Raw genomic sequence first — 13,484 nt, forward strand, 5'->3', positions numbered from 1 at the left:
TAGGATAACGCCATTTACATTTAGCTTAAACTACATTTAAGGAGCGGAGTTATTTGTATTTGCCAATGTAGCATGTCTCGGACTTGGTCTCTGTATCACCACAAACGTCAGAAAATAAAGAGAAACACAAAGAAGAAAGAGAAAGAAAGGTCAGCCGTTAATAAATCAAAGTTTGCTAACGGTATTTCATGCATTATAATACACATTTTCTCCCAGTAACCCCAGTAAAGTGACTGGGTTGGTTTACGTTTCTCATCAGGTAACGATATAAGTTACCACATCAAGTGGCTGCCCTGACGTTAATTTCTGTACCCAGAATGAATGGTAGTTAAAATGTACAGCATTGTGTTTAAAGTGCCTACAGAATTGCGATGCCATACATCTGGGTATTCCCGTGTGATGTCTTTTTGTTTATCGTCTGGTGTCTTACACAATAGCTTGATCCGCTTTTAAACCTGTAACTACAGGACTTCAAAGTGCTGCCTTTTCTGTCTGCCATCTGCCAGCAGTGCTGAACCCCCCCCCCCCCCCCCGCCAACCCCCCAAGTCTGAAATCCCGGGCTATCAAATCAGTCAAACCATATATTTGCTTGTGTTGACCCTCATTTAATAAAGTTCAGTCCCAGTGACCCTCAGCTAAGAGGGGTTTCTGTTGTTTGTTGATACTGCAGATGGGTAGATAGCAGTGTGGGCTGTGAAACCTTTGATCACAGTAGTTATTTTAAAACCTTCCCTGCTTGTGCTAACTCACAGTCAATGATTTAAAGGTGAAATTGAACATCTTGGCTGGGAACCTCCTCAAAGGGCATAAAACCAAGGGATATCTTTTAACGGTAGTTTTGGAACACCTGATTTACTTTTTTGACCTTTTAAGTCAATGAACCATTCAGTAAATAACAGAGAAGTCTTATTTTGAAATATTCAAGTTATTAGTTTGATTTTAGTTTGTTCTGTCGTGTCATCAGGGCAATAAATGCTGAAACACTGCTTAGTATTAGTCATTTATTGATCAAAATATAATGTTGGTGATAAGTCATCCTGAATGTCTCTTACTACTGACTAACCCTTGTTGTTTCGTTAATTATGGCATATGCATTGTTTAATTGCATGTGTGTGGGTGTGCCTGTTTATTGTCCTGGAATTTACTCTGAAACTAGCAAGTTCCTCCTCCCACCCTGAACAATAATGTGCTACAGGATTGTCTGTTGGTTTCAATCAGTGACGTCTCTCACATGCCGTGGCACTTATTGAAATATTTTCTGAGATTTCGATGTGAAGCCACAGAGCTATGGTCAGAGCAATGACATTCCACTCTGCTTTTTAATGAGAAACCTCATGTGATAAAGAAGTGCTTTGTTTAGGATCCTCCAGCACATCTCTCTGTGTAAAAGCTGGGACACTGAGTGTAATGTAAGGTTTAGATAGCATGTTTTTCAGCCTTCTTTTGTCTCTTGGTTTACATTGTTGTGTACACTAGTTTGGGCTCATTACCATGTTAATGGCAACATGGCCTCATCATTTGGGCGCTGTTCCACTTCAGCAGACAAGAACAGTATCTGCCAGACTCGAAACATTCTTTTGACATGGCTTAGAAATGCACAATAATGTGCTAACGTCTCTTTAATGGCAACATAACAAGTAGGGTCTTTCTGCTCTATTTTCTTTGTGCTCTTTGTCAACGAGGCACTGCTCAAAACATCATATTGATGAAACAAATAAAATTGTAGTATAGAGATTTAAAGTCCTTGAAATTATAGTCAATGTTGAGGATTTAGAATCTGTAAAACTGCACATAAATGTCATCTAGCCTTCATGTTATAGCGGGCAATTATCATCAGTTTGTTTGTGTTAAGCTGACATTATCAGATGAGATAATGTGTTTTGAAGTTAGCATGAAATCATATGAGATGTAATCATGTTCCTCAAGTCTGTAGGTGAACTGATTGTGGGCACCCAGTTACAGGCGGTGTTTAATGTTTAAAATAAGCATTTTAGTAAAAATGTTTCAGTCAGTTGTTGTTCCTGACAGATTTCCTTTTGTACAAAACATACTTATACCTGGGGGGAAATGACTCTTTAACAAGTCCCTCTTTTCTCTTGCTTACATTGAAGTTTTTTGACATGCCATTGTCATCAGAGGCCAACTGCTATGGGATTGGCTGTCACTGTTATCAATGATATCAGGCACTGTTACACACACACACACACACACACCAGGCTGACACATGACAGTTCTTACATTATTACATTACATTATTTACAAGTTTGTTTGAATGAAAGAAGTTGACCACAGTTAAAACATAGGGGGATATTCTCACTGCTTCAACAAGCTGGATTCCAACTATTCAGGTTTTTAAATCTATTATCAAAGAGCTCGCCCAAGAAACACTATGCATATGTCAGACACTGCGACACAACTCTTGATTGCCATGCTACAGTGCTGGCGCTCTGTCCACGCCCCTCCACTCCTGGCTGCTTAGGTCAAAAGTGAATTCACTGGACTTAGGATAAACAGGAACCTGGTGAAACTGAGCAGGCGCAGAATGCCGTTACCTGATAAGCGTTGAACCAAAAGCCCCGGCCAGGACTGGTTGCTTGGTTACCTTTTGAAAACAGACACGCAGATCCTGTGAGTGTACTTGTCTGCGTGCTCCAGTTGCCTCAGAAAGCTACCCTCCCCCTTGCTTGCATGTATGTATTAGGTCCTCTTGTACGGCAGAAAAAATCCTTGCTATTCTGAACAATAGCTGTTGCAGATATATAAAATATATTGATACAATAGTGGTTTGATCAGGAACTCTTATTAGGTGAGCAAATATTGTCACTAACCGCTGACTATTTATTAGGTGATGGGGCTCATGAGGAAATAGTTCCAACCAGAGAGATGGGTAGAAGCATGAAGCATGCCATTGTCATTGGCCCCACACAGACAGTAATGACTTGAGGTCACATTCACTTGTCATGACCCAGCAGTCCACTTGCCTCCTGTTGGCTGAAACATGTTGCAGCCACAACTTCACCTCCAACCAAGCAGCCACTCTCTCTGCCTGGAGCTCCCTGTCCTTGGAAAGGAAGCAAGAACATGTAGAATCGGATTACACTCCAGGGACATTGCTTTGTCCTCCACAATCTGATGATGGGGACGACCTCGCATGAATATTCACAGCCCCCGACATTAATATTTTAGCATGCCAGCGCTATACAAGCCCTGTGCCAACTCCTGTTCACCTATATGGGAGCATGAAATGCTGATCCCGCCCTTACCTCGCCACATTACCCTGCCTTTCCCCTCTTTTTCCCTCCATTTCACGTCTGAATTACTGAATGAACAAATTGCTGCCTGCTAGAGAATCAGTGGTAATGATTAATAGTGGTGGTTGTTTCTCAGTGCTGTTAATGGCCGTGCAGCCACTCTGTATTCAGAGCTCATTCGTTTTTCACAGGTAGGGAGTAAAACTGCCCTCTGGGCTGCTGCCAAAGTATTCTTTTGGGAAGTTGTATTGGCAAGATTTTAGTTTTAAGTCTGTGTTCATGAAGTCAATATTGTATTGACAGATGTCTCAAGTTTGTATGTTGTCTGACCTCCATGACACTTTGGCCTCAGTATTGACCCACTGACAACACCAGGCTCTTCTGTAGCATATTAATTGAATTGAATGTGCTGTACTGTGCAGTGGAAAGGTTTTGCCTAAATGAGACAAATTAGTGGCTGATCAATTCAGAAAGGTCATGCTTTAGTATGAATGTTGGACAGAGGAGACCACAGTATATTGATCAGCTTGCATGTTTGGTCAGTTGCTTTTTTTCTTCCTTTTTTTTTTGTCCGATCAACCATCTAAAACCCAAAGGGTTTAATTAATGATGATGTGAAAACAGAGACAATCTGCTGAAAATCGACCAGCAAATCTTTGACATTTTTGTTGATGACTGACCTTGACAAATTATGATTTTGTATTTTTAATTATAATTGGAAACAGAATTTTGCAAATGACAACATATGATAATATTGTCAGTTGATAGATTGTAATATTGCATTGCCAGCCCTAGTTGTAACTATAATTTGTATTGGCAAAACTATATGTACTTGTCTTACAAAGAACAGCCATTGTGTTGCCATGTTAACAAGACTTGACAGAAGGTAAGCACGCATCAATATGAGGTGAGAGAGGAACGTTTTACTGATTAACCTGAATGAACATACTATACATTCTGCTGGAGGAAAAACTCTATTTAAAACTTTATTTTTAAACATCAGCATTTTGGAAGCCTGTGTGGAAAATCCCAACACTCCCCTTTTGTGGTTTTCTTGGTTTTCCAACTTTTCACTATTATACAAGTGGAAAAATCAACATTTTTTCCCCACTAACCCAGGGATTATTTGCTTATCTTGGTTAGCAGGACTGTACGAACAACAGGAACAAGCTGAAAAAACAGGGACACCTATCTTGTTGTCCTGCTAAAGGCCGAGCCTTAGGATGGCAACGTTTGTTCCTCAGGGCAAACTATAGTTTTTGCCCCCCCCCCCCCCCCCCCCTAAAAATGTTTTCTAAATTTTTTTCCTTTCTAATGAAGATTAAATTGGGAACAAAACGTCTATTTAAATTTGTATTTTGGGGTCTGTGTCAAGGTGTTATTTTTTGTGAAAGGCTTTGAATTTTTCAGTGTTTATTCCTTCCAACATTTTGGTGTTATTAACGATGATGCTTTGGGAACATTTTTCACCATTTTCTGACATTTTATAGACCAAGTTGTTGATTAATCAAGAAAATGATCAACAGATTAATCAATAATGAAAATAATCATTAATTGGAGCCCTAAATTTTTACATGCCCTGCTTCAGTTTTACCGTCCATTAGTGGATTTATAATAGGTAGACTAAAGTACAGAGTACATGGCACACCTCTGATAGCTTTAGTATGACTGTTTAAATTCAGGGATTGTACTGAAGGAGAGACATATCCTCTGTTATCCATGTAACCCATCAGTTAAAACAAGGTCACTGCAGTGCTGATTTTCCCCGCTCTCTCGAGTCCATCGGTCATCATCACAGTTAGGGCGATAAACACCCCCAAAGCACATTCATCACTTAGCCACTTGATGCCCAGCTCTGCAGCCACCACAACGCCCTCTGCTCCTAATGAGGAATAATGGTCTCTGTGACGAATAAGCTGTTCACTGTGATGATAATAAGGGTTTTCACATACCTCATATCTCAAATTAATACCACCAGAATATCATTTTTCTGTAGATAAACGGCACAGATGCAGAGAGGAAGCTGCATACCAAACAGTGAAGGAGATTTGTAGGATGTCTTTATAGAACGCTGTTTAATTATTTGGAAACTGTAAAAGCGAGGTGTGTGCTACACTTAAAACACATCTATTTTCAAAGTAAGGCTTTAAAGATGGCTCAGAACTATGATAAAAGGAACGTGAATGTTCCTCATTCTGCATTCATTTTTAATTAAATAATTGCCACTGTTTACTGTCTCTCAATGGATTTATCGCCTTCATTCTTCATTCAGATTTAGTTTGTATCAGGCAGTATATGTTATAGCACAGTATATGTGTTTTGTTTTTTAAAGGAGGGAATGGCCTATTGAAACTGATATGGAATTCTATGTTCAGCTCGCTAAAGCATTATTATACAGAATGTTTTTCAGCCTTTATGATAATGTATTTCTTTTTGCTTGTTTTTGTATAATATTCTCATGGCATCTGAGCTAGCTATCTCAGTGTGAGGATACACAGTGTGGCAGGCAGGTCCCCAGGGTGCTGCATCTGCAGGTACTGGTGTGCAGTCTGCCCCTGCTTACCTGCTAGGTAGATGTCAGCTCAGCTCTACACATGCTTGAACCTCTGTTAGATGATCTGTTGTGCAGTGTTAAAGAATTTGACTCAGTAGCAGGCAGGATAGAGACAAAAAAAATCATCTAATCATGTAAAACAGACCTGACAATTTGTTCTGACAACAAATCCTTTGTTTCCAATGGACGCATCATTTTAGAGATAAGCATTATATATCGTATTGTGTAAGTCACATTATCAGATGATGTCCAGACATTGTCTTATACAGAGCTGCATTGTGGGAAGATGATTGTGTTTTGTTTCTTCCAGCAGTAAGCCCCCACTCTCCCCGCTAAGAACATTAGAGTTAATTGTGTGTCTAATCTTGAAAAATATTATGGCTTAGAAAATAAGCGACATAAGCAGAAGAGGGGTGGGAGGGGGGTGAATTTTAGGAGGAGGAGAGAGGGGGTAAAGCAGCTGTTGAAGGAGCCATTTTTAGCAGCTCTATCTCATTGTAAAACATTACACATTGTCACCTGCGGATATGGTGAAAAAGGCAAATAAGTATTGTCTGTAGAGAGCCTCTTTCTTGATTCAGTCCCACTCCATTTTGCTCCCTGTGGTGCTGATATTCAAGTCAGTCTTTTTATGTCTTAGTCTTTTGTTTAATCAACATGTCAAATTATATAGTTAGGCTAATAACTCCTGTCAATAGAAAAAAAGCCTGTTGCCATGCACAAGATCCTAGTCAGAACATTTTTTTTACAGGGGTATGATTGCTTGTATTGTAGATTTTAGAATTATATTAAAGCAGTTGTGTAGTGAATCTCGTTAAGAGCGTTTAAAGGAGTATTGATACAAAGCGACCCAGAATTAGACCCAGAAAATCCCATTTCCTGTAACATTTGTCGCCTCATAATCAAGCTCCTGATAAATGAAGCCAAAAGGCTGCAATGCAAATCCTCACAATGTGGAGCCTGGAAAGAGGTCAAATATTAAATGTAGGTTTTAATGTGAACCCAGACAGGCTGTGCAACTGTATGTATGTTACAACATGTGTGTATTTTTACAGGTGATTTCAGCGTTGGATGATATAAAATGCTCTCGGTTTGTTTGCAGGTGTAGGAAGATTTGAAGAAAGGAGAAGCTAGTGTATGTGCAAGCTGGAGCATTTTTCTAAAGTGTCACTAATCTGCTTTTGGTCATGTGAATGCAAGGAAACACTTTATATGAAAGAGCATTACATGAGATTAGATTACATGAAACCTCTCCCCATGAGGGAATGTGCTCATTGCACATATATATATATATATATATATAAATAAATCCTGTATATTAGTTTCTTAGGAAAATGTAACCCTACGATATTTGGGTATCTCGAATATGTAAAAATGGTAAACTTTTGAATGAGAGTATTTCTTTGAATTCACATACTTAAATGATATTTAATTCATAAGAAAGGATAATGCAGTGTTCTTATTTTGAGACTAGTCAGACAAACCAAAAGGCAGCTATTTTAAGGCAAGTTGGGAGAAGTCCAGGGATGGTACATTGTAGTAAGAATTTGAACAGGTCTTCACTACATTCAGATGATTCCCATTTCCCAACTACGGTTTTACAACCAGGTGTCTAAAACGAGTGTGGCTGTCTGCCACCTCTCCTCTTTTCCATTAACATTCATTAAAATGGTCTTTTCCTTGTCCTCCTGCCCGTGGAGTTAATACTCCTGGGTCGCTGTTGGATCTATAGGTATGATGACCGGGACATCTGCTAGAGATGGGTATGGAAAAGGCTTAGCACATGAACCACAGCAAGGTCAGCAAGCCACAACAGACATTTAATTACTGTAGTGCATCTCGCCGCCATGTGAGGAAATCGGCATCTGGCCCAGTCGCCCTCCAGAGAGATGAGATTGAACTGAAAATAGCTCTGTGTGACTGGCTGGTTTATGATGGTCAGAATGCACATTACTGCACGAGCTTAATCACAAGTGCTGCCGTTTTAATAAGCAGGCACAAAGGGTCCACCGGGCTGCAGTTGTTGCTGGTAAGTTCCCGAGGAACCAGTTGTTAAGTGTCTTAATGGATCCCATGTATAATTCATGGGAGCACACAGAGCTGAGGCTGGCTGGCTGGCTGGCTGGCTGGCTTTCTCTGAGCGGCCGATAATTGGAAGAGTAAACCCCTACCCCATCGTAAGACACTCACAGCACCCAACTCCTTTCACGAGGTGTAGGGGAGCATCAACTCTGCATTTAATCCATCCCTCTGAGACAGGACATGTATCTGATGAGAGTAATGAGATGATTTATCAGCGACAGCGAGCACTGTAACACAACTCTACAGCTAGAGTTTTAGCTTAATGACCTGTAAATATGTAAAAAGAGCACACGCCTGCCTACAATGTCACCCAGCGTTTTATCTACTAATGACTCTCTTTATCTCTAACCTTAATTAATCAGCCATTAACATGTGTTGAGTAGTATTATAACATCCCAAGAGCTTTAAAGACCCTGTTAGAAAGATATGTAAAATTACTTTGGACATGAAAAGTCCCTGAGACCAGACCTAAGTGGACAGATATTAATGCAAGACCCAGTAAAGATGCATTAATCAGGATGGACAGGAAATCTTGAGCTGTAGTGACGACAACACCTAAACATCACCACAACACATTGACTGTCAGGTTGTCTTTGCCAGCCCGGTGTTTTGCGATGTTTTCTCTATCAGCGTTTTTTTTTAAAAATAAATAAATAAATAAAATCTGTTTATATTTTCATGTCACCATTGTGCTGCGCTTCAGTCACTTTCACCAAGATTACGTGCCCGTCAGTCTGATCCAGGATGCCATATAAGCAGCGTTTGTCTGTCTAGACTACTCGGGGGTCAGACCTTTTTAGATGTCATTAGAGCCATCGGGGAGTTGGCTTGTATGGCAGGTTTCAGGCAAAAGCACTTTACTACATCCACTAAACGCTCAGCAGCCAGACGACCTTGCAGGATCTTCTGTAAGATGTCAAGATGTTAGTACGTGCCACTTTCTTTTTTTTTCCCCACTTCTTGCCAGATATGTTAAATTAACAAGATATTAGGATGGTACAGTCAGTTTGACTCACGGTGTGTGAACGTGCAACAGTCAGGCAGTATTAATCATAGGAATTTCCCCTCTCAGCCATTAATTAGAGGAACATTTTTACCTTGACTGATGTAATGTTCCTATGAACAACAAACTGGATTTTCTTGTTCGTCCTGAAAGATAGCATTTTCAGTTCCCTTTCCAAGGAATATGGTGACTCTGAACGTTCACAAAGCAGCGGTATTAAATAACTTATTGACTTGCGCTCTCGTACTTAAGACTCACTAAGTGGAGAGTATTACACTCTACCACAAACATTGTAATACAACCTTTGTTAACAAGAAGCTTGTGTTTATTTGTTTTCTTGTAGCTGTCTTCAGTAGAAACTGAAATTGATGATGAAAGATGTTGTGTTGTGCTTTTAACTGGAGTGGTCGGGCTTCTTTATTGCATCCCTAGTATCAGCTTTACTCTGATGTGTATTACAGAATAGCACAGCTGCTGCTCTTTGATTCAGAGGCAATTTCATGCTCTGGAGTCCGATTTAATGTGGGAGTAACACACACATATATATATATATATATGACGATGTATGCTGTGCTGAATGTTTTCTAAAGGAGTTTTGTATCCTGCTTGCTCTCCAAGATTCTTTTTTACAGATGCTTGGGTAGTTGATGTATCTAATTAGCCAATGAAAGACTATCAGGGTCAAAATAAAGTGTTCACTCTCTGCGGCGCACAACGCAGCCCCTAGAATCCCCCTAGAATCAGAGCTGTGCATCTTTAATGGGCTTACTGCATTTATCTCTGCTGTCCAGACTCTCTGCTCTTCTTTATGTGTCTGACAAGCCTCATCTCATGCACAGTTAAAGAACACAACACGGAGAATAAATACCGTCATACTATGTCATGGTCAAAACGATAGGATTGCCTCTTTGTGCGGGATGGTGAAACTAGTGCAGCGGAGTTATTTTTAACATCCCCAATCGCTTCTTGTCATTTAATGTTGTATGTAGACTAGAGTGGTCGTTTTGAGCTTCTTCCTCATGTCTGAGCTGAGAGTGCGAGCTGGAGGCACAAATAAACCCAGCGGTCTCGGTTAAGCCGTAACAAAAACTGACAGTCTTTGCCCGTGGCTTCCTACGGGGCTCAACGCTCAGGTGCGTCGGCTACACCTGCCTCCAAGAACCTCTCAGTGAGGAAGAGACTCCAGCCTTGAAACATCAGGGCTGTTTTCACCGCGTGTGCAGAGAGACAAAAAAAAAAAAAAGACAGGAAAGAAAAAGGATTATCTATCTTGTTATCTTTTAACAGCAGTCTTATCTTGATGTCCTGCTGTGGTGTCTCCCCCACACAGAGGACAGGAAGGGACTGTCTGTGTTGTTACACTTTCACAAAGACCTCATTCTGGCTGGTCAGGAGTGCTTTGGACAGGATGAGAGGGTTTAGAGAGAAGGGATGCCATAAATGCATTTGAAAAGGAATTGATGTTTTAGCAGTTATTACAAAGTACTTTTGTCAATACGTCCTCAGGGAGCTTTCAGCATCGGTCAGATATATTTTCAATGAAATGCACTGTGTTGGTGTTGTAGCCTTTGACAAGACATTAAGGGCATAAAACACATACTGTATAGGAGTGTGTATTTTCTACCCATGTCCAGAATATCACCATCATGCAGTGTCCTACGGGCAGAGGACCTAATTTTAGACCAGAACCTAGAGGAAACGGCGTGAGCAAGACAGACTCATTGACCGCCTCCCAGCCAATCCAGCTGACAGGCGTACATGCTCCTGCACCACATGGAAAATAGGTTACTGTGTAAATATGCATCCAGCATAGACATAGGTAATCTCTTAATCTGCAAGAGTTGGCATCCTACACAAAACACGAGAAAATCAACCGTAACCGAGGCAACTGAATCACTTCATAGTAATTTTTAACCAACAAGTGAAGTCAGATTTAGGGGAAACGCATCTTAGCTGAAATAAAATACTTCCTCATTGTTTTTCATTTTTCTGAGTTATGTAGATTTTAACCAGTTTGACGTCAACTTCCAATAGTGTTCAGACTTTTACATTTTAAAATGTGCTGCACTCCATCTGAAGGAAAAAGGGAGGAACCCAGGAATTCATTGGGAGGCATTTCTGTTTGAATTCTTGATATATTTTTTGTACTTGTGTCTGAACTGTCTGCAGCCTGGCCCCACATCTTAATCCTTTTAGTGGTTTGGCAATGAGCCATAAGTCTTTATCACTCCATAGATGTTTACTTAACATACATTGTGTGTATATGTGACTGGATTTAACTCCTCAGCAATTCTTTTAAAAGTTAAGTGAAAACAAATCCTCAGATGACTAAGCCAACATGTCAGGGTTGTTGGTGTCAGTGATTCGGTTCAGATGGTATGAGGAAGTAGTTTGTTATCGCTGAGAAAGGCAAATCTGACTAAACTTGCTCTGTTCATTCTCACAGCCCCCATTTATTGAGGTGTTGGTAGTGAGCCCACCTCCTCTAGCCCACCAAGCAGACTAAGCAGATGAAATTGCTGAGCTCTGGAAATTCCATAAATATGAAATTGTTTCCCCCAATCTGTAGAGTCTTACTCTTTCATAAAATTCCATCACTAATGACATTGAAAATCTTGTTAGGCTTGTTAAGATCTCAAGAAAGGACTTTTAATCCCTAATTGAGCCCTGTGTTTCAAGGGGAATGTTCCAGTATGATATTTACGCTCTGTTGCTTTAAGCTGACTACTTGTGTGTTCACCTCTGTGTCATAATTGAGCACAATCGTGAGAAACCTCGGTTCGCTTCTGTGTACTCCCACAGTTTGCTTGTCTTCTGCATTTTGAATGCGAGTTTGTGTGTTCACTAAAAGCCATTTTATCTGCATCAACTCTCCAATTCCTCCTATCCCATAGTTAAAGCCACTCTGAGAGTCCATCAACAGTCTGAATGAAGTAGCTGCACTCGTGCACTTGTGTCTGTGTGTTTGATCAGCAATGCTGCCTCCTGATCACAGTTGGCATTGTGCCCTGGGGCCCGGACAAAAGCTGGGTCTGGGGCGCCGGCAGGGGCCTGGTCTGTATCAGACACTTTATTTGTTTTGGGGGATGGGGGATTGGATAGGCAACGGCATGGCTGCCTCCCCCCTCTGTGCATAGAAACTCCTGTGTCAGGAGAGAGACGCCCCGTGACTACACCCCACTGAGACATGTGGCTTTCATTGTTTTGGCTCATAGTAACCTGCTTGAAGCTTAGAACACAGATACCTACCTTTAATAAACATGGTTTCTTTCAACACCCTTACCCAGTCCTCCTTCTTTCGTTTTCTATTTCATCAAAGATATAAAAAAAATATTTCTTGTGAAACTTGTGAAAATGTAAAGGGTCATCACGAAGCTTCGCTTTCTGTGTCCTGGTGCTCATGTTGTGATTGGATGAAATAAAATCCGTTCATGCAAATAAAACTTTTTGGGGGCAGTGTCAACTAGGATATTCTGGCAGGTCAGCTAGACTGAAAGCAGGTCTAATGTGTACTAATCTAACAGTTCAGTCATACATGCCATTTACACTGAATGTGTCGGATTAGATAGCTATCCTGTCTCTAAAAAACTAATTGTAAATGCACCCAAGAATCATTTAAGACTGACTGAAATCCGATTTGAAACTGGGTTGAGACGCGTTCTAGCCAGATGTTAAAAAGGTGTGAATGCATTTGTCTCTCTAATATGTGGTCTGTCCCTTGTGATAATGGCAGCTGAAGTCACACTGAAATAATCTGCTGTTCTCTCTGTCACTTGAGACGGGGAGAAAAGCAGCTTCAGTGATTTCAACACATGCGATTGTACAGAAGGCGCTCCGAGCTGTTGAAATGTTTATCAGATCCCTGATCAGTTCCACCACTGAATAATGTGTGTGTACGAGAGAGCATTGATCTGTATGGGTGAGGGAGCGGTGAGAGTGAGAGCTCATGAAGACGATATAACTTTGATTTTTGCTCTTTTGTACATTATTATCCATGTGTTGATGTTAGTTTATGGATAGTTATTGTTGCAACTAAACTTAAGTGAACAAGTTATTCTTATTCTGGCTTTTTTGACAGTTAACAAACAAATTCATGTGCATTACTGGATTAGCGTGGGAACACTAACTCTATCCCCAACCAACCAAAACGATATGTAGCTAAGTGTAAATGAACATGTCTAAAATTCATCTGGATTTTGTCCAGATACAAGATACTTGATATCATGATTGTGAGTTGCGCCTGCGAGGTTCTCTGGATGTGAGATATGTGTTGATAGCAAATGTAATAGAGGTGTTTATGTCCCTGTTTGGCCAACAAATGCCTGACTGCTGTGTCATCACTCTGTTTCACTTTGACACACACTTTCCCCATTAAAGCCTGGCTGATGGTTGATTTATAACCACTACCTGGTCCACCAGCCCACCTCCTCCTGTAATGGCTTGTTTGAGGATTAAGTAGCAACTTGGACTGAAACTAGCCTCATTTAACTGCATAAGCCTCATCCCTCCAGTGTTCTGGTCCATAAGCTATGATAAGCACTATTTATGTGTGTGTTTGTGATGTACACTGCTATTTTGTACCATTTGTCCAGT

At 40.6% G+C, this 13,484-nt stretch overlaps 1 protein-coding gene across 1 annotated transcript in view; it reads left to right on the forward strand.

Moving 5' to 3' along the window:
- The window catches only part of cxadr (CXADR Ig-like cell adhesion molecule), a 39,239-nt gene that overhangs the window by 516 nt on the left and 25,239 nt on the right, over positions 1–13,484 (forward strand). The window lies entirely within an intron of this gene.

The sequence above is a fragment of the Thunnus albacares genome, chromosome 13 (genome assembly GCF_914725855.1).
Source record: "Thunnus albacares chromosome 13, fThuAlb1.1, whole genome shotgun sequence".
Taxonomy (NCBI): Eukaryota; Metazoa; Chordata; class Actinopteri; order Scombriformes; family Scombridae; genus Thunnus; species Thunnus albacares.